The sequence below is a fragment of the Cryptomeria japonica genome, chromosome 3, assembly GCF_030272615.1.
Source record: "Cryptomeria japonica chromosome 3, Sugi_1.0, whole genome shotgun sequence".
Classification (NCBI taxonomy): Eukaryota; Viridiplantae; Streptophyta; class Pinopsida; order Cupressales; family Cupressaceae; genus Cryptomeria; species Cryptomeria japonica.
Genome location: NC_081407.1, coordinates 876,332,779 through 876,352,656, shown reverse-complemented (window position 1 = coordinate 876,352,656; position 19,878 = coordinate 876,332,779). Strand labels below are relative to the sequence as shown.

General features: G+C 37.0%; 1 pseudogene; it reads left to right on the top strand.

Annotated features, from left to right (window-relative positions):
• Positions 1–12,271: 12,271 nt before the first annotated feature.
• LOC131076449 (ferrochelatase-2, chloroplastic-like) lies at positions 12,272–19,707 on the top strand (annotated as a pseudogene).
• The last annotated feature ends 171 nt before the right edge of the window (positions 19,708–19,878 follow it).

Here is a 19,878-nt window from a genome sequence, read left to right as displayed (position 1 = left end):
CCTCCATTCTTAGGTTCTCATATCTCACCTGGTAACCATCAATTTTAGCAATTTTAATAGTAGGGTCATCTTCATTCAAAGTCTCCAACTTATCCCATATAGCTTTTGCAGATGATTTGTCAGTTAATCTCATTACTTTCTTATCTAAAAGGGCACTCAAAATGGATTCTCTAGCTCTGCTGTCATTTTAAATGTTCTTATCCAATTCTGGCAGAGGAGGATTACCAGATGCTGGATCATAAGGAGTATAGCCTTTCTCAGTGATCTCCCAAATATCTTTGCTAAGACATCTTAGATGAGTCTCTATCTGAAGCTTCCATACTTTGTAATTTGTTCCTTCAAGCCTAGGGTTTTCCTTCTAGTAAGCAATTGGAGTTGAATGATTACTCACCATAGGATCTTCCTCAAGTGGTTAAGCTTCTATAGATAGGACTAGGCTCTGATACCAGTTATTAGGATAATTGGTGGATAACTGAGAGTGGGGGGGGGTGAATCAATTGTCAATAGATTATGAAACTTTAAGCATACAAAACCTTTTACCGGAATAGAAGATATATCAATTAAGCACAAACATAAATCATAAACCAAATACCATGCATCCACAACACATAACACCAATATTTGTATGGGGAAAACCCAGTAAAGAGAAAAACCATGGAGGGAAACCCTACCCATAGTTAGATGATACTTCTATAGTAAATATCTTATTACAGTAAAGGGACCTGCACATGCAGGAAGGCACACTTTCTAGAGTGCATTTCTCATCACAAAAGAGCCTTATTGACTACAAAAATCTTTGGAGTGCAATCTGGAAAGAAGATTAGCATCTCCTATGCCTAAGTATAGCTCCAATTAAGCTCAATACCAGAGGTCTTAAACCTCTTACTCAAACCCAATTCGATCACCTATGATTGACTAAAACTTATGCATATTATTACAACTTTATTTTCACATAGATAATCTCATAACCCAGAACCCATGATCTACAGAGAGAGCTTACATCATATTTATACAAACCCTAGACCTAAACAATTAGGTCGACCACCTAAAAGATAATACAATAAATCCATTACATAAACCCACAAACCAATGATAACCCAAGTCAGCTAGAGACTGAAACAACATTAACCAAACAAGAAATCCAAATGTTAAAGCATCAGGAGCATCACCCAACATGTTACATAAACTGGTCCATAACCTAGGAGAATAACATAGAATCGCACCAGACCTAAAATAGGTTGCCATAAGCCAAATGCAACACCAATGATAAATTGGAACATGAACATGATAACCATCAACATCCCAAGAACCTTTTAGAAGCCGCACCAACACCACTTATTGAATCCATCAAAATATCTTCAACAAAGCTCTATTGGTAAAACCCTTATCAGTAACCAAAAGGCTTACTAGAACATATGATAGCTTCTGGATCACCAAATCTTGAACTAACTAAATGTGACACGCACATGAATGGCCAAACCAAATGAATCCCACCAAACTAAATGTACTGGATAATACCGGAGATGATCTCTAGATCAACATCACGATCCAACCACTCTACCAGAACCTAGTAGACAATCAAACAAGCTAGTTTTGACATCAATGCAACACATCATCAATTCCTCCAAATTGCCAATACATAACACTGATATGTTTATGTGGAAACCCAAATAGGAATAACCACTGTGGGATTTGAACCCATAATATTATTCCATTATGGCCAGTAGAAAAACAATATTAGAAAATGGGAATGCATAGGCATTCAGGAAAACTGCCTAGAGATCACTACTCAATTACAATAACCCAGAAGGCTATAACCCTCATGGAAGTCGCACTGACTTACAAAGTTGTTACAGTGATGAATTACAATGTATGAACTCTGAAATAACATCTATAATGATTGGATGAGTTCTGGTTGAATACTGAATACATTGACTAGATCACCTTCTCTATTCTACTCTATTCTACCTTGTTCTTTGTCTCAATCAGCCATCGGATCAAGAATGTGCATGTGAAACTACGCCAAAATAGATTCTTGATCACCTCTTGCTCGCATACTATTGGTTCTGGTTCCCCAAAGGGTTTATACTGCAATAGGGCATGAACCAAGTTGATTCTTCAAATATCTATGGAGAATCCAACTCCAACTATTAATATCATGTAGAACTTCAACCAACTATGACAAGGATTCTGCAAACCCTTCTACACTTTGGGCTCTGCAAGACCCAAGAGGGTGATCCCTTGGTGAATCTATAATCTCTGTACCATAATCACAAATTACACCAAAACCAAATAGATAATCTCATATACAGGCTGAACAATAGGGAGAATACTCAAGAATGGCAAATTCTTCAGTGCTCCTCAACCTTATTGGTGCATGAGATGAATAAAACATGTAACAATGAACATGAATTAAAATGTATTATGATAATCAATAATTTGTAACAAATACAGATGAAATTTGAGCACGTAAATGATTGTAAAGACTAAGGCCATCTATAACCAGTGCCTTATTCAAATGGGAACTTGAATTCGGAAGATAAAATGAATTATAACATTATTCTATCTAATAGAATTAAGATCTAATATAATATTGCCTTACAATATTTTATATCTGCAATCCCAACCTAGACTACTTATAAAATCCCTGAACAAGCCCTACCATTCTGCAATCTTATTTTAGCATTTAATTATTCCCTTAGATCAAGGTATAAATATAGACTACATACATCACAACAATGTACTGAATGAAAGAAACTCTTGATTATATTTCATTCAAAAGATGATAGAATTGTACAACAGAGAGAAATACATCATAATTGTATTTCTATTAAATAAAATTGCTATTTCTCTAATAAAATAATTTACATAACTCCTTCAAGAACTTGCAAAAAACTTGACACAAGATTCTTATCTATTGCTCTCCAAAATCTTTACAATTTGCTCATTTTCACCTAAAACCTACTATAGGAACCTATGACTCTAACTTAGCAAAACTCAGAACCAAAAATGGAACCCTATCTCTTGGCCTTGAATTCCATTTTATAGAAATAAAGGGAGTAAAAAAATAATAGGCCAAAGGAGACACTTGTCAATAAAATGACCAGACATACATAATTCTATTATAGAATATTCCTCTTGGGTAATGTAACAACCAACACCAAATATCTGTAACTGCTTCAAAAATATATTCTATGTGCTTTGTCATCCTTGATACTTTGATGGAAGATGATGTTGGTGTAGGCTCATGGCACACTGGATTCGCTTCCCAAGGTAACAATCGCTGCAAGATGCCAAAAACTTTCTTCCACTCTGTGAACCCTAACTCTACACTTCAAAATCCTGCACAATCTCCTTTAGCTCTGGAATCGCTTTTTAGTCTCCTTTGAATTCTCTGGTGAGTCCAAATGACTCAAAAAATGCCTTTAATTACTCTCTCAAATGAAGTGGCACTAACCTATCTGCCATTACTTCTCGTGCAAGTGTAGAAAATGACTCTATTTGAATTTGAATCAAATTTGAAACTCCACTGTTCATTAGTTCCACGTTGGCAAATCACATGAACAATATTGGTCAATCTAACATTGACCATCACATGTGACAAGCAGGCTAGCATATCCAACTCACCGCCACCTCACCTCTGTCTCACCACCATCTCACCATGGTTCGTGGTCCCACCATCGGCTTACTTTGGCCCACCTTGGACACGTGGCATCATCTCACGATGCCATGATGATTATCTTCCTCACATCTTTGACCGCAGGGTCGCGAGAACTGTCCAATCTACTTGACCTTTATCCTCTAGCCACGGTGCCCACCAGCCTTATCTGCTTAACCATCGAGCACCTTTTCGACCACAACTAAGACATCACCATCTATTTAATACATGTGCAGATTGAAAAGTCTTTAGTAGCTTGACCTTTAGGATAAGGACACTAGCAAAAAAAACATAAGGTTTAGACTTAGGAATATTAATGTGCATGCTAAATAAAATTTAAAGGGGACCCACCAAGGATGATAGGAGTAGACATAACCTTCAAAAATAAATGGGGGACCTGCCCAAAGGGCTTAAAAATAAAGCACACAAGACTTAGGAAAAATTAACAAGGGGTGACATAATGTTAGGATTGATGATAGTCCCAAAGATACTGAGAGGGGGGGGTGAATTAGTATCTAACCGGTTAACAAAATATTTAACCTTATTTAGTACTTTGCATTCCAAAGTAGTGTACCGGTAAACAATAATTAATGCAGTAAATATGAACAGTAAAGACAACATAGAAAGCACACCATAACACAATATGTTTAATAAGGAAACCCAGTGTGGGAAAAACCTCAGTGGGATTTGTGACCCACAATATTCACTCACTGGCCAATGAATGGATATTACTTACAAGAGGGGCTTGCACATGCAGGAAGGCCAACTGCCTAGAGCTCACTGCTCAATTACAAAAGTAAGTCTCACTAACTTACAAAATGGATTGTGAAAATCCAATATAAGGTACTACTATAATTCAGCATCCTCTATGCCAAGTTCAGTACCGGTTTAAGCTCATACAATAACCATAAACCTTATACAAAATATTTGCTCATCACTTCTACCATCATGCTACCTTATTCCTCATCTATGTCAAAATGATTTACAAGACCTCATACATATATGAATCTATTACAATATGCCATGTCGACTTACAAAAGATATTTACAATTATATACAATAAACAAAACTTTATTCATGTGGGCTGGAGTGCCGGTGCCTAAAGATATCCACAAGGTTGCCATTAAGTTTTCATCAATGTGTTTTTCTCAAATTTGATTTTTCTTTTATCCTTCCTGTAAGAAATTAAGTAACTCTGTTTGCATATGAAGAGATCAAGGAAACAGAACTCAAGAATAACATATAACAAGGTTTCAAAACCTTCAACACTTTGAACTTATCCAAAGTTTAGGTGGGTGTACCTTTTGTGAATATTTTCACACTTTAAGATTGAGATCCATAGTAAACCAGTGCTAAAAACCCATGGATTTCATCACCTCAATGAAACTGAAACATTAAAAGAAAAACTCATCTTCATTTTCAGTATTGATCTTCAAGAAAGATAAAAAGAATCCCACAATTGGATACAGGTTCCTTATTCAAGCTACAGAGTCACCCAAATCAAATTAGGGTTCCAAAACTAAACAATCCCATACATTTTACCACCCTGGCCTTAGCTAACCCCATACATGCCTAACATATACATGAGTTTTATCCTCTAAAAACTAAAATCATTCATCCAATTCAAAATGAGAAAACAATTGATTTACTAATAGAGATATTTCAAGCATATTTAATTCCTCTCCCTTGAAGAGAAAAGCTAGAAACATATCCATATGACTGTCTTATAATCCATGTTCGATCAAATAACCCTAGATTATTCAAATGAAACTAGCAAATTAACGAGTGCACACCAGAAGACAACACAAATTTAGGCCAGAAAAGTGTCGATTTGTATCTTTATATTCATTTTTGAAAAATAATCTTACATGATTCAAAGTATTCTCTGTGATAGCTAGAAAAAACCCAGATATATATTTCTATAGAGTTTCTTTACAAAATTTCTTGTGATCCCTTTTCTATTAGTCCTAGTATCCATTTATAACATTATGGATGCATACAAGCTTTGGAAATTCCTAAGAAATAGTTACAAGTCCTTTTCGGTATCAGTGACCTCTTCAGTTTGTTGCTCCTCAGTAACATCTTCTAACTGCTCTAGGATTCCTTCTTCTTGCACCACATACTTTTTGGTCCACTCTTGGAATATGTCATCAGCAGGCCATGAGAAGCTAACAATTTTTTCTTTCAACTTAACCAACCTTTTCCAAGAGTTTATCAGTTTATTAACCTCTGAATTCAAAAAGCCATAACGTGATTTTATCTTTTCTATTTCTTCAATTGTCTTGACAAATAGGGATGTGTCATCTGTATTAATGATTTCATTCACCCTTAGGGACAAGTTAGCTCCTAATTCATTAAGCCATGCTTGTTTGTCTTTTAGCTGATTTGGATTAACAAAACCCCCAGGAAATAATTCAAACTTGTGCTCAGTATATTCTTTATTATACAAGTTGATTTTCCTCTCTATACAAGCTCTTCCTTTTGTCATCTTTATCATTCCTTTTGCCATTTCACAAGTGGATTTAATAATGGCATCAGATCCTGCCTCATCATAGGATGCACACATAAGTTCTAGATCCACTTCCCTAGGCATCCATTTATCCAAAATTGGCTCAAGAATAGCTTTGTCTTCATTCAACTCATTCCAAATATCAAAACTATTTTTCATGCTATTGTGCACCATGGAAGACCCTATTGTGTCAGCAAAGCTCAAAATTGTGGCTTTTACCTTTTCCTCATATTTATTAGCAAACAAGACCTGAGCCTGTTTTTTCATGCTGAATGGTATCAGCTGGTTGAAAACAAGAAGGCATAGGAGAAGGGGGAAATTCGATGATAGGACTAGTGGATGGAGGTTGTGCAGGAGAAGAAGCTATCATTAGAGTAGAGGACTCACCTTGATGGTACTGCCCCGCCAATTGATGTTTCAATTCAGAAATGATGTTATCTCGGCTAGCTATTCCTTCTTTGGCCTCATTATAAGCCTTCAAGATTGTTTCTAATTTCAACTAGAGATTAGCCTATTCCTTTGCCTCCTTTTCTGCCACTGCTACATGGAATTTGGCAATTTCTAAAATTGTGCTAGTAGCCTCTACCACCCCTATATCCTGAACTCTTCTTACTATCATGCCTCCTAGAAAATTAGATCCTGAGGTATCCTTCCTTCTTCTACTTGCATCCATCTTTAGGGACCACATGACCAAAGCAACATTATCTTTGCTGAATGTCACTCCCTCCATAGGTTTGGTCTCTTCCTGATTGCTTCAAGAACCAAAGCATCTGCTATATCCCATTCAGGGAGGAGTAGAACACCAGCCTTTGACACCATCTCTCTTCCAACTTCAGGAGTGATGGCTTTGAATTCAACCATCATTTCTTGTTTAACTTCTTCCTCCACTAAGGTAGTGTCTTTGTGAGGCTGCTCACTCATTCTCTTTTCACATCTTGCCTTGAATTGTTCAATGTTTTGTTTCCATCAAAATTGCATGAAAGCCCCTATTGTGACAAAATTGTTGTCAGCTAGGAACTCTTCACTAGCTTGCTTGACAACCAGGTCTAACTCTTTACCTTTGAACTCATCTTCAGTTAAGTTCATCTTGGTACTATGTGGTTCTTCTGGAGTTCCCTCTTGGGTCTCTTCATAGGTGTAAGCTATCTCTCTGAGGCTTCCTAATTGCAACAATTGTTCTGTTACTGCATGTTCATCTCCTATATGGATAGGGGATTGAGATGGAGAGTAGAGAAGTCCACTTGTTTGCACTTCTTTCCCCACCCTTTGCCTTTTAGGGGATTCTTGGATGTCAATGACATCTTCAATTATTCTCTTCCCTCTTGAAGTGGAAGGCTCACCTATTACTGGCATCAATACACTATATTTTGACCTTTTGTGCAACACAAAATCACTGGGAGGGATGGCCTTAGCAAAGGTAGGCTTAGCTAGAACTAACTTAGCTTTGTCAGGGTTATCTCTTATTATAGCCTCCCTCTTCTCTTTTAGAGTTTGCATTAAATCTTCAAAGTAAAGAATTAAGAATTTAACCTTTTCGTCAAAGGGGTTGAAGCTAGATAGAGGGTCATAACTGCTATCAAATTGATGAATGAAATCCAGACACTTTTTATATGCCACCCACTTTTCTTTCCTCAGTTCTTGCTCATCCAAACTGAATTCATTTCTAATTAGGTCCTCAAGGAAATGAAATTGGTGTGGCCTACCTTTGCATACTGCTCTCTTCCTAAACATGTTGTTGAAAAATTCCCCAAGGTCAGCAAACCTAGTTACTGCAGTAGACAACATATATGGTTGAAAAAAGTCATCAAATAATTTCCAACCACCTTTGGTGATTACGAATTGATGGGCCATGGTAATAGTTGGTAAAATAGTCCCTTTACCCCTATTTTTCATCTCTACCTCTTGCACACCTCCAATTTGCCTCTTGTAACAGAACTGCAGCTACTGTACGATATGAAGCAAAATAAAATAGAGAGAAAGGCTTACTGTAGTTAGGGGACTTCAACACTAGTGCCTCCTAAATAGACCTTTTTATTTCATCAAAAGCCTTTGAAGCTTCTTCATCCCAGCAGAACTTTGTATCCTTCTTTAGCAATTTAACAATGGGCTTGACTATCTCTGCAAAATTTGCAATAAATCTTCTAACAAAATTTACCTTGCCCAAGAAATATTGGATACCTTTAACACTCTTTGGCTTAGGTACATTGTTTATAGATTCAATTCTTTCAGGGTCTATTCTGACCCCTTCTTTGGAGACAATATGCCCGAGCTGCTTCGCTTCAGTGACAACAAAATGACACTTTTTTGGATTTAAGGAGACACCAAGTTCCAAAGCTTTATTGAAAACCTTTTCCAAGTGCCCATAGTGGTCATCTGCCCTTTTAGAGAAACATGTTAAATCATCTTGATACACTACCATGATAATATTAATGAATTCCTTGAAAGCTACATCCATTGCTCTCTGAAAAGTAGCTCCATCATTTTTCAAACCAAAAGGCATTCTTACATATACATATGTTCCCCAAGGGGTGGTAAAAGCAGTCTTGAATTGTTCAGATTCTTTTACTAACACCTGGTTATATCCCGAGAACCCATCCATCATAGACAATAGGTCACAACTAGTTACTCTTTGCAACATTGCTTCCATATTAGGAGAAGAGTAATTGTCTTTCAAAGAAGCAACATTTAGGCTCCTAAAATCAACATAGAGTCTTATGTCCCCATTTTTCTTCCTAACTAGGACCAAATTAGACACCCATGATGAATGCCTTATAGGCTTAATGATTCCCCCTTCCCTTAACTTGGTTAATTCTTGCTGCATTTTAGATTCCAGTAAGGGGTTGATAGGTCTTTGTTTCTGTCTAAAAGGCTTAGCATCTGGAAGCAAAGGGACTTCATGCTAAAATAGATCTTGTCTATATGCCTTTAGATCTTCATAAGACCAAGCAAAAGCATGCTTATATTTCTTCAATAAATTAATAAGGTTAACTCTGACATGAGGAGGCAAATTTTTTCCAATATACACCAGCTTAGGGGATGATTATGTCCCCAAGTTTACTTCCTCTAGTTCATCTAACTTAGTGGTTGACTACTGATGCAAATGACTATCACTGTAACTGAACATACCTTTCATTTCTACTAACCCTTTAGGTATTTCATTAGTTTCCAACTGAACTAGATCATTTCCAAACACAGTTTATCTATCTTCAACCACTTCTACCAGGGCATTGCAATCAATTTACTGTCCATCATAGTCATCAATGCATTGTATGAATCTAAGAATGTCTTCATCATCAGCAAACACGTGCCAATTATATACATTATCAGGAATGGCAGGCCTAGCTTTTATCTCAATTATGGATACACCGGTTAGTGTTATATCATCATTCTTTAATGCAACATTTTCTAGGAAAACAGCCATGATATTCTTTGACCTTTCTATCCAATTAATAGAGAATGCACTAAAATGTTCAATCACATCCCAAAATGCATGCTTGTATCTTTTCAAACGATCATTTTTAGATGCATACTTGGATCTAACCTGAGAAACAACCAACTCTAAATCCCCTAATACTCTCAACAACTAAACCCCATGCCTTTTTGCAACCTCAAGCCCCAATAACAAGGCTTCATATTCAACAGTGTTATTTGTGCATTGGAAGGCTAGCAGAAAAGAATATTTGAAGGTCATACCTGATGGGGACACAAAAAGAACTCCTACTCTAGATCCTTCTTTAGAGAAAGCTCCATCAAAATACATGTGCCACAAACCATGCTGTTGAGATTCCAATTCAATCACAATAGATTTAGTATTTTTTAATTGAGGCAAAATCAGTTGTGTTCTAAAATTGTCAAGATCCACATCAATCATACAGTTTAACATACTAGGGTCTATCTTTTCAATTACCCTAGGGGCACGTGGCTCTCTATACAACTTAACCTGGTTCCCATTGATGGGGATTGTAGCATATGATAGATCCAACTGAACATTTCTACCTATTGCTGCATCCCACTATCTAGATAAAAGCATATCATAGTGAGGTTTTGTGTTAGTTACAATGACATCCATCTTATATGTTGCTTTAGGGAATGCTGCTATTTTTACTTCAACATCTTTCATTGTACCTATCACTGGCACTTCTATGTTATCCATAGTATAACACTTCCCATACACTATACTTACTTACAATCCTAATTCTTTCATGACACCATATGGCATTACATTTGTAGCCACACCAGAATCTATCATACAGTTCTTAATTAATCAGTTATTCACTAACAAAGTAACATAGAAAGGATCAACCTATGAAGGCTCTTGTGTAATAGTTGTTCCAACATATACCTCTGGGGTTTGCAACTCATGATCCTTTTCATCCTTGATTGAACCTGAAGGCAAAGTTGTGCTACTGTCAGATATCTTAGAAAATAAAGATAAAGCAGCTTCTGTATGTTCCTTTGTTTTCAATAATTCTATCAAAGGGACTTGTTGGGACTCATTAAAATTGAGTCAAGTTTAAAGGCCCATTTCAAAATTTTGCTCTGCGTTTCCAAATGAGTTAGTTTGAATGGCCTAGTCAGAGAGAGGGTAAAATGGAGCCAGTTGATTTTCAAAGGGTAAGGTTGGGAATTGTGTCCTACACCTTTCATTTGATCTATGCAGTGATGTGCAACTTTCAAAATTCAGTTTGGATAAGTTTACCAGGTACCCATTTCGAGGGGTGAGCTGAAAGTGCATTTTAGGCACAAATGCAGATTTTATTGAGTAGCATACTTTGAGTGCTTATATCTTTTTCCCTATTGATCGTCATGATGAAATTAAAAATGGATTGAATTTTATGCATAAATTTGAGTTATATTACAAAATTTCAAGTCCTTATGAATCCATTTGCTCAGTTTTCAAAGCCAAATAAGTTTGCAGTTGGTGTGGTTTGACAAGTCCCTGTTTCAGCTGCTAGTCGGAGCCCTATTTTGCATAAGTGTAAAAGTTGCCCCGGTGAACATCATGCTAGAATGTTTGTTCTAGGATATTGTTGGTATAAATGATAAGATAAGGGTCTGGTTTCAAGCTCCTGCCAATCCATTTGATCGGTTTTCAGAAGGGTTTCTTGAGCCATCTATTTCAGTGATCCATACTTTCATTGCCGTATTAGTTAAAGTTGCTATTTTCATGAGCACGCCACTCGTACCCAGTACTTCTTTTGATTGAACTGAGTGTTCTAAGATTTGATATATACTTCAAGGTACCTATCTATCAGATTTGAGGTTCTACGGAGGTTGTTTGATATTTTTAAGAAAGGCATCATGTGTTGCCTGAACATTGACTTCATTAGGTCTGCAGTGTCGACAAAACCAGTTGGTCATTTTCGACAATTAATATCTCTCGATCGGGATTCATCTTGGAAAACTGTTTCGTAGAGTTCATGCTTATATATCAGAGTACAAGCCTGTCAGATGGCGAGGTCCAGAAAGGTATTTTGACCGGTTTGAAAATTACCTCTTTGCAATTAAATGCGAAAATGTAGCGTAAGTGCCTGAAAGTTGTAAAACTCAGTTTGATGATCCAAAAATGGCATCAATCATTTCCAAAGGTATGTTTAAGGTCTGTGAGGCATTTCAGAGGTCAGTGGCATGAAAACGATTTTTTTTTTAGTTGGGCCCACTTTGGGGGCCTGACCTGGCTCATGCCCTTGTAGTGTTAATTTTAAAGGAAAAGTGTTCTTCATGCATGCCAATGCATATCAGTGCTATCTTGGTTCATTTCATGATCCTTTATGTTTTTGTTAGTATGGCTGGATAAATCAGTGAAAGATTTCTTCACCAGTGAAGGCAGCGTGAGAGTGGCTTTATGTCAATAAAACTCTGAAATTAATGCAATGTGGCATGTGCAGAGCCCAGCCTCCACCCCTGTGCGTTAACTATGGTTGTGCAAAGCATGTTGAAAAGGAGATTGAATGTTGCAAAGAAAGGATTAACACCAAACCTTACGTGGCAGACAAGGTGGAGAATGCCAGCAATGTGTAGAAAAGAGAAACATATGAAACTCTCCCACAAATGCATTTTGTAGGTGTTAAATTTTCTAACCTCCCCCTTATGTGACAAAGCATATGGAGTGGCAGCATAGGAATTTAGGTGAAAGGTTATCATCATCACTTCACACTAGCACAAGGGGAGGAATTGTTCTTGGAACCTTAGAGTTTAAGCCTTCTAGATTTGCTAGCAATTTAAGACCAATAAGCAGGGCACTTGCTTCAACACAAGGCACAACTCATTTTAATGGACTAAACATAAAGTATCCATTTGATAAAAGAATTATTACAAAGGGAGCTCTTTGTAGATTGAATTCATCAAAAACTGATTTTTATGATGCAATTCATTCCCAGTGGGAAAAGAGTTTACCTTCGGTGATGAAAAAGACAGGTTTTGTAACCCAGATTTCATGCTCTTTAAAGACTTTTATGACAAAAATAATCCCACTTTAGTTCATGATCTACTTGTTGAGTAGGAAAAAGTAGGTGTTTTGTTGTTAAATCTCAAAGGACCAGAGATGCTTCAAGATGTGCAACCATTCTTGTTCAACTTATTTACAGACCCAGACATTATATGTCTACCTAGATCATTCTGTTTTCTTCAAAATCCTTTGGCACAGTTAATTTCTATGAGTAGAGGTCCCAAGAGCATGGAAGAATATGCTGCCATTGGTGGCGGTTCACCTCTTCGAAGGATAACAGATGAATAGGCCATTGCATTGGAGAAAGCTCTTGAAGAGAAGCAAGTACCTACCAAACTGTATGTAGGAATGCATTACTGGCATCCATTTATGGAAAAATTAATTGAGTAGATCAAGAGTGATGGAATCACTAAACTCGTTGTCCTTCCACTCTATCCTCAATTTTCAATTTCCACTAGTAGCTCAAGTCTCCGTCTTCTAGAAAGCATTTTTCAGGGAAGATGAGTATCTGGTGAGGATGCAACACACAGTAATACCTTCCTGGTATCAGCGAGAAGGATATATTAAAGCTATGGCAAATTTAATTGAGAAAAAGTTGCAGAGGTAAATGGCGTAGAAGGATGAGTTTGGAGGCCATTAGAAACCCCAAGCCAATGCAATGGAGTGACAGTGTGGTTCTGAAAGTGATCCTTAGCATGGCATGTAAAATGCAGAAAGCTTCAAACAAATGCAATTTGACTTAGCTATGTGTGAGGTGGAGTATGAAGGGGTCAATGCTAAACCTTATGTGCATGGTGGATGAGGAAGATGCGCCATTAAAGTTGTAGAGAAAACCTTCAAAAAATGTAGTTTTAGGCATAAGGTTTTATCCCACATTCACTGGATAATGAAAATTATTGATATTTAAAAGTAATACTCCACATATCTAATATGTCAAAGCCTCAAGAGGCTTTTGATAGATGGTGCTGATGGGTGCCCAAGGCGGACCCCACACGCATGGGCGCGCTTCCTGAGTCAACTGAGGAGGCCAACAAGTGGTGACAAGTGGACCCCACATAGGCATGGATCCCGAGGTAGATGAATTTTGCAGAGAAAGAGCAGATTAACTAGCGAACAAGTTGCAGGAGATCCAACGGCTGTCCTGACATTGTGAAGGGAAGATGATCGAGAGTTACCTATCGTGAAATGGCGAAAGGTGACATGGTGGGTCCGGTGGTAGTCCAGTGGTAGGTCCAGGTGGTGATGATGGAGCAGTGACATGGCGCTCGAGGTGGTGAATTTCGATGAAAGTGCCTATTCGATGAGACCTATAGACCGCTCGTCGAAGAAGAAATTCCACTGAAAGACTGAGACCAGACTGCTGAGGTGGCAAACACGTGGCAGACCCGATAGTGACATGGCGCTCAAGTGGTGGTTTGCAGTGGGCCCGACGATTTTGATGAAAGTTCTTGTTTGATAAGACCTATAGACTGCTCACCAAAGAAGAAATTCCACCGATAGACTGAGACCAGATTGCTCAGGTGGAGGACACGTGGTAGACCCGACAGATAGGTGGCAACTAGTAGACTCTGCAAATGAATCACAGGTTGCCACGTGGCAAGGTTTAAGATGAAAAAACAAGGCCAAAATCAGAGAAAAATCAAAGTTAAAATCAGATTAAATATATAGTTGAAACTATATAAAAAATTGAAAAATTTAAATGACAGAGGCACATGAGTGATTAATTCGCTCAGAGGCTAATTTTTGATCGAAACGGGAAGTATTGTATACAATTGGAAAGCCCTCGAGACGAGGAATCCAATCATGAAGTTTGTTTCAATAGATCTCTGACATTCTGAGAGCAGTTTCCATGGAAAGGAGAACGAAATACTTTTCAGTTAGGGAAGAAGGCATCTGGCAATTTTGGTTGCACACCTAATCTTTTCCCTCTTCTTCTTAGTCTCTATTCTTCTCATTTTAGAGAGATCTCAAGAATTTTGTAAAAGAACATTGGCAAAATATATTGAGGGCCTTTTCTGATTTTTGGAAGATCACTCTGAGTTATGTAATATTTTCAGAAATGAATATAAATATACAGATCAAAGGTTTAGGCCTAAAATTCCTTTGTCTTCTGCTGTGCATTCTTTAGTTTTCTAGTTTCATTTGGATAATCTAGGGTTGTTCAGATGAACATGGATTGTAAGGCAATCTTTTATATGTTATTTCTGGCTTTTCTCTTCAGGAGAGGGATTAAATGTGCATGAAATACTTCTGTCAACAAGTCTATTGTTTGTTGCTACGAATCTGATGAATTGTTTTAGTTGAATGGGAGAGGATCTATATATATGTTAGGCATGTATGGGATTCATAAAAGCCAAAATGATGAGATGTATATGAGTGTTCCATTTTGGGAATTATTGTTTGATTTAGGTGACTTTGTAGCCCAGATAAGGCACTGGTATCAGATTGTAGGATATCTTTCTATCTTTTCTCAAAGATCAATACTGAAAATGAATGCAAGTTTTTCCTTTAGTGTTTCAGTTTCATTGAGGTGATGAAGTCCACAGGTTTTTTAGCACTGATTTACTATGGATCTCAGTTTTAAAGTGTGAAGATATTCATAGAAGGTATACCCACCTGAACTTTGTATAATTTCAAAGTGTAGAAGGTCTCAAAACCTTGTTATATGTTACTCTTGAGTTCCATTTACCTGATCTTTTCATATGCAGACAGAGTTGATTTATTTCTTATAGGAAGGATAGAAGGGAAATCAAAATTTGAGACTAACAAAAATGGCGACTCTGCTAGGGATAATGATGTAAAAAAAAATTCTGTCAAGTGAAACCCAGAGTTGTGCCTATCCAATTTGAGGAAAGAGTCTTAGAAGTTTACAAATCTGAAAGTTATTTTCAAATTTGAAAGTGTGTATTCTGGAAAATTTTGTTGCTATGAAACTTGAGAATTATTATGTGACTCTGCTATGTGTGGTGAGACCCAAAAATCTAAAAGTGTTTCAAAGTGTAGATCAGTGCTTAAAATTTTTCCTCTTTAGGGAGGTGGCGACTCTGTAAGAACGAACTTGAGATTTGGAGGACTTCTTCAAATTTCCAGTCACAAGTGAAGTGAACAACATTAGCAAATTGACTCCAGGTATTCCTCATTGTTGAGGTAGTTATTTGTTCCTTATTAGGTGAAAAGGTCACCATAAAAAGGAAAAGAAATTCATACTTCACATATTTCTATTTTGAAAATTTTCAGTTAAAGCATGGGTGAAGTATTTTGAGTAATAGAGATTGTAGCTAGTAATGGATTTCTATAGAAATTTCTCTATTAAAGGTTATGTGCCATTTTGTTTTGATGGCATACCTGGTTACCCGAATCAGATTCCAAGTGACATTAAGAAGCATTTACCATTGTTTAATGGGGACCAGTTACAATCAACAAGAATTCATGTGCAAAACTTTATTGATTTAATGAATGACTATGAAATTTTTCATGAGGATGTTTGCATGAAGTTGTTTGTGTAGAGCTTGAAAGGGGATGCGAGGATTTGATTTTCATTTTTATAGGAAGATTATATTCCCTCATGGGGAGAATTAGTTGCATCTTTTCTTGAGCAATTTGCTAAGAGAATAAACTTTAATGATGCACTGAGGAAATTGATGGAGATTAGAATTGAGGAAGGTGAGTTAGTGTCGGCCTTCAATGTCAGATTCTCCAAAGCATGGGCTGAGATCCCACAAGGGTATAAACTAAATGACGAAGTGTCTTTAGTGATTTATTTGGATGCCTTTGGAAGTAAGATGAGTTACAAGTTGAGGGATAAAGAGCCAAAGACATTGCATCAAGCATTTGAGACAACCATGGACATAAAGAAAAACTTAAGATATGGTATTCCTAAAAGACTTGTATCCACCAGTGTCTGATGTCATGGTGTTTGTAATGCTGCAACTAAGTGTGAAGTGAGGAATAATGTTCTAAGTTTTGGTGTTCATACTTGTGTTGTCAACCATGATAATTTAATTCCCTTTGAAAATCAGAGTTGTTTGGTGCAAACAATGGTTGATCCTCACTTAGATATTAATAATGTCACTTGCGTTGAGGATGAAGTAAAAGTATTTTCAGATTTCACTTCAGATTTCACTTCTTATAATCATCTTGATGATCTTTCTAATTTGAAAGTTATGCATAAAGTTAATTCAGAAAATCTCAATGGTACACATGATTGCAATGAAAATATGGCATGCATTGATGAACAATTTTTTATAGAATCTCACATGGAACAACAAAGTGCAATGCAATTCCAAAAGATTGCAGAACTTAGGAAAGCTCTTGGAGTTGTGGATAAGAAGGTTCAAATTTTGGAGAGCCTTAGAGTTATTGATAGAGACCTTCTGCAATATGGTGAAGAGGATTCTCTAGAAAAGGACTGTGAACTGGATGCTTATACATTTGATGAACAACATGCTGATCTAACAGATGGTTTTATGAGAGAAAATTTAAGTGAACATGCTGAAAACTCATCAGATGAAGTAAATGGCAGTGATATTCATTTTCATTCTTTGGTTGATGATGAGTGTTCTATTGGTAAAAGGGATCAGTTGTGGTAAGATAAGTATGACTATTTTGATTCTCAGAATGGTGGTCATAGAATAAAATTTTGTGGTTATGAAGCATGGAATAATGAGGATAGTTCCAGCCTAGTTTCAATTTCTTCTTTGTCTGATGAACATGATTATGATGATAGGGCAGATGGTATCTTTAGCAATTTTTCTAATGTTTTATTCAATGTTGATATAGATATGGACCAACCACTTCATTGTCATAATGTTCATAAGGGGATTCTTCATTTGGTTTCTAACCCTTTGTATGAAGAAATAATTGATTAGCCAGATGTTGTAAATGATGAACCAGTCCATGATGTTGATACCATTCCATGCAACAGTGACATGTGTCAAGATGGAGATTTTTGTAATGGGTTGCTTGCTAGTGTGTTTGAACTCCATTTTGAAGTTTTTCATGCGCAGATGAGTGAATGTGCAAATCTTACTTCAGATTATATGCTTCAGCCAGAGGTATGTTCATTTTTTCAAGAGTGGGATGTTAAAGATGCTGATTTATTTCACTTAGTAGATGATGAAAATAATGGATATGTTTCAGTAGTTGATCATGAAAGTAAGGTTCAAAATTATGTTCATGATGAGTATGCATATAATGTTGATTGGAAAAGCATGCTGAAAGATGTGTTTCATAATAGAAACATTTCTCTGATGATCAGTGTTTGCTTCAGATTGTTTACATTATTAAGTGATGAGAATCAGATTTTTGATAAGGGAAAGAGTTGGTTTAGACTTTAGTGGCTAGGAGCCATTTTATAAGTATGTTTGTATATTTTGTACAGTTTCTTTGCTTTAGTTGTGTGGTTTTCAATAAAATGCCCTGCTGTTTGGGTAGAATAAGGAAGCCCTATTTTTGAGAAGAGAAGAGAGTGATCCGTTTTTGGGTGGTCTGCTTAACCATAGATATCTGGATTCTTGTGTCAATCTTGCAATCAACCATTCCCAGTTAGAGCCACTATTGGGACTCATTAAAATTGAGTCAAGTTTAGAGGCCCATTTCAAAATTTTGCTCTGCTTTTCCAAATGAGTCAGTTTGAATGGTCTAGTTAGAGAGAGGGTAAAATGGAGCCGGTTGATTTTCAAAGGGTAAGGCTTGGGAATTATGTCCTACACCTTTCATTTTGCCAATGCAGTGATGTGCAACTTTCAAAATTCAGTTTGGATAAGTTTACCAGGTACCCATTTCGAGGGGTGAGCTAAAAGTGCATTTTAGGCACAAATGCAGATTTTATTGAGTAGTCTACTTTGAGTGCTTATATCTTTTGCCCTGTTGATCATCATGATGAAATCCAAAATGGTTTGGATTTTATGCATAAATGTGATTTATATTGCAAAATTTCAAGTCATTATGAATTCATTTGCTTAGTTTTCAAAGCCAAATCTGTTTGCAGTTGGTGTGGTTTGACAAGTCCCTGTTTTAGCTGCTAGTCGGAGCCCTGTTTTGCATAAGTGTAAAAGTTGCCCCGGTGAACGTCATGCTGGAATGTTTGTTCTGGGCTATTTTTGGTATAAATGAAAAGCTAATTTTCTAGTTTCACACTCCTGCCAATCCATTTGATCGGTTTTCAGAAGGATTTCTTGAGCCATCTATTTCAGTGATCTGTACTTTCATTGTCGTATCAATTAAAATTGTTATTTTCATAAGCGCGCCACTCCCACCTAGTCATTCTTTTGGTCGAACTGGGTGTTCTAAGATTTGATATATACTTCAAAGTACCTATGTCTCATATTTGAGGTTCTATGGAGGTCGTTTGATATTTTTAAGAAAGGCATCATGTGTTGCCTGAACATTGACTTCATCAGGTCTGTAGTGTCGACAAAGCCAGTTGGTCATTTTCGACAATTAATATCTCTTCGCTCGAGATTCATCTTGGAAAACCATTTGGTAGAGTTCATGGTTGTATATCATGGTACAGGCCTATCAGATGGCGAGGTCCAAAAAGGTGTTTTGACTGGTTTAAAAATTACATCTTCGCGATTAAATGAGAAAATGTGGCGTAAGTGCCTGAAAGTTGTAAAACTTAGTTTGATGATCTGAAAATGGTTTTGATCATTTCCAAAGGTATGTTTAAGGTCCATGAGACATTTCAGAGGTCAGTGGCATGAAAACGAAATTGTTTTTAGTCAGACCCACTTTGGGGCCCGGCTTGGCTCATGCCCTTGCAGTGTTAATTTTAAAGGAAAAGTGTTCTTCATGCATGCCGATCTATATCAATGCTATCTTGGTTTATTTCATGATCCTTTATGTTTGGGTTGGTATGGTTGGACAAATCAGTGAAAGATTTCTTCGCCAGTGAAGGCAGCGTGAGAGTGGCTTTATGTTAATAGAACTCTCAAATTAATACAATGTGGCATGTGCAGAGCCCAGCCTCCACCCCTGTGCGTGAAATTTGGTTGTGCAAAGCATGCTGAAAAGGGGATTGAATGTTGCAAAGAAAGGATTAACACCAAACCTTACGTGGCAGACAAGGTGGAGAATGCCAACAATGTGTAGAAAAGAGAAACATATGAAACTCTCCCACAAATGCATTTCACAGGTGTTAAATTTTCTAACCTCCCCCTTACGTGCAAAGCATATGGAGTGGCAGCGAAGGAATTTAGGTGAAAGGTTATCATCATCACTTCAGGCTAGCACAAGGGGAAGAATTGATCTTGGAACCTTAGA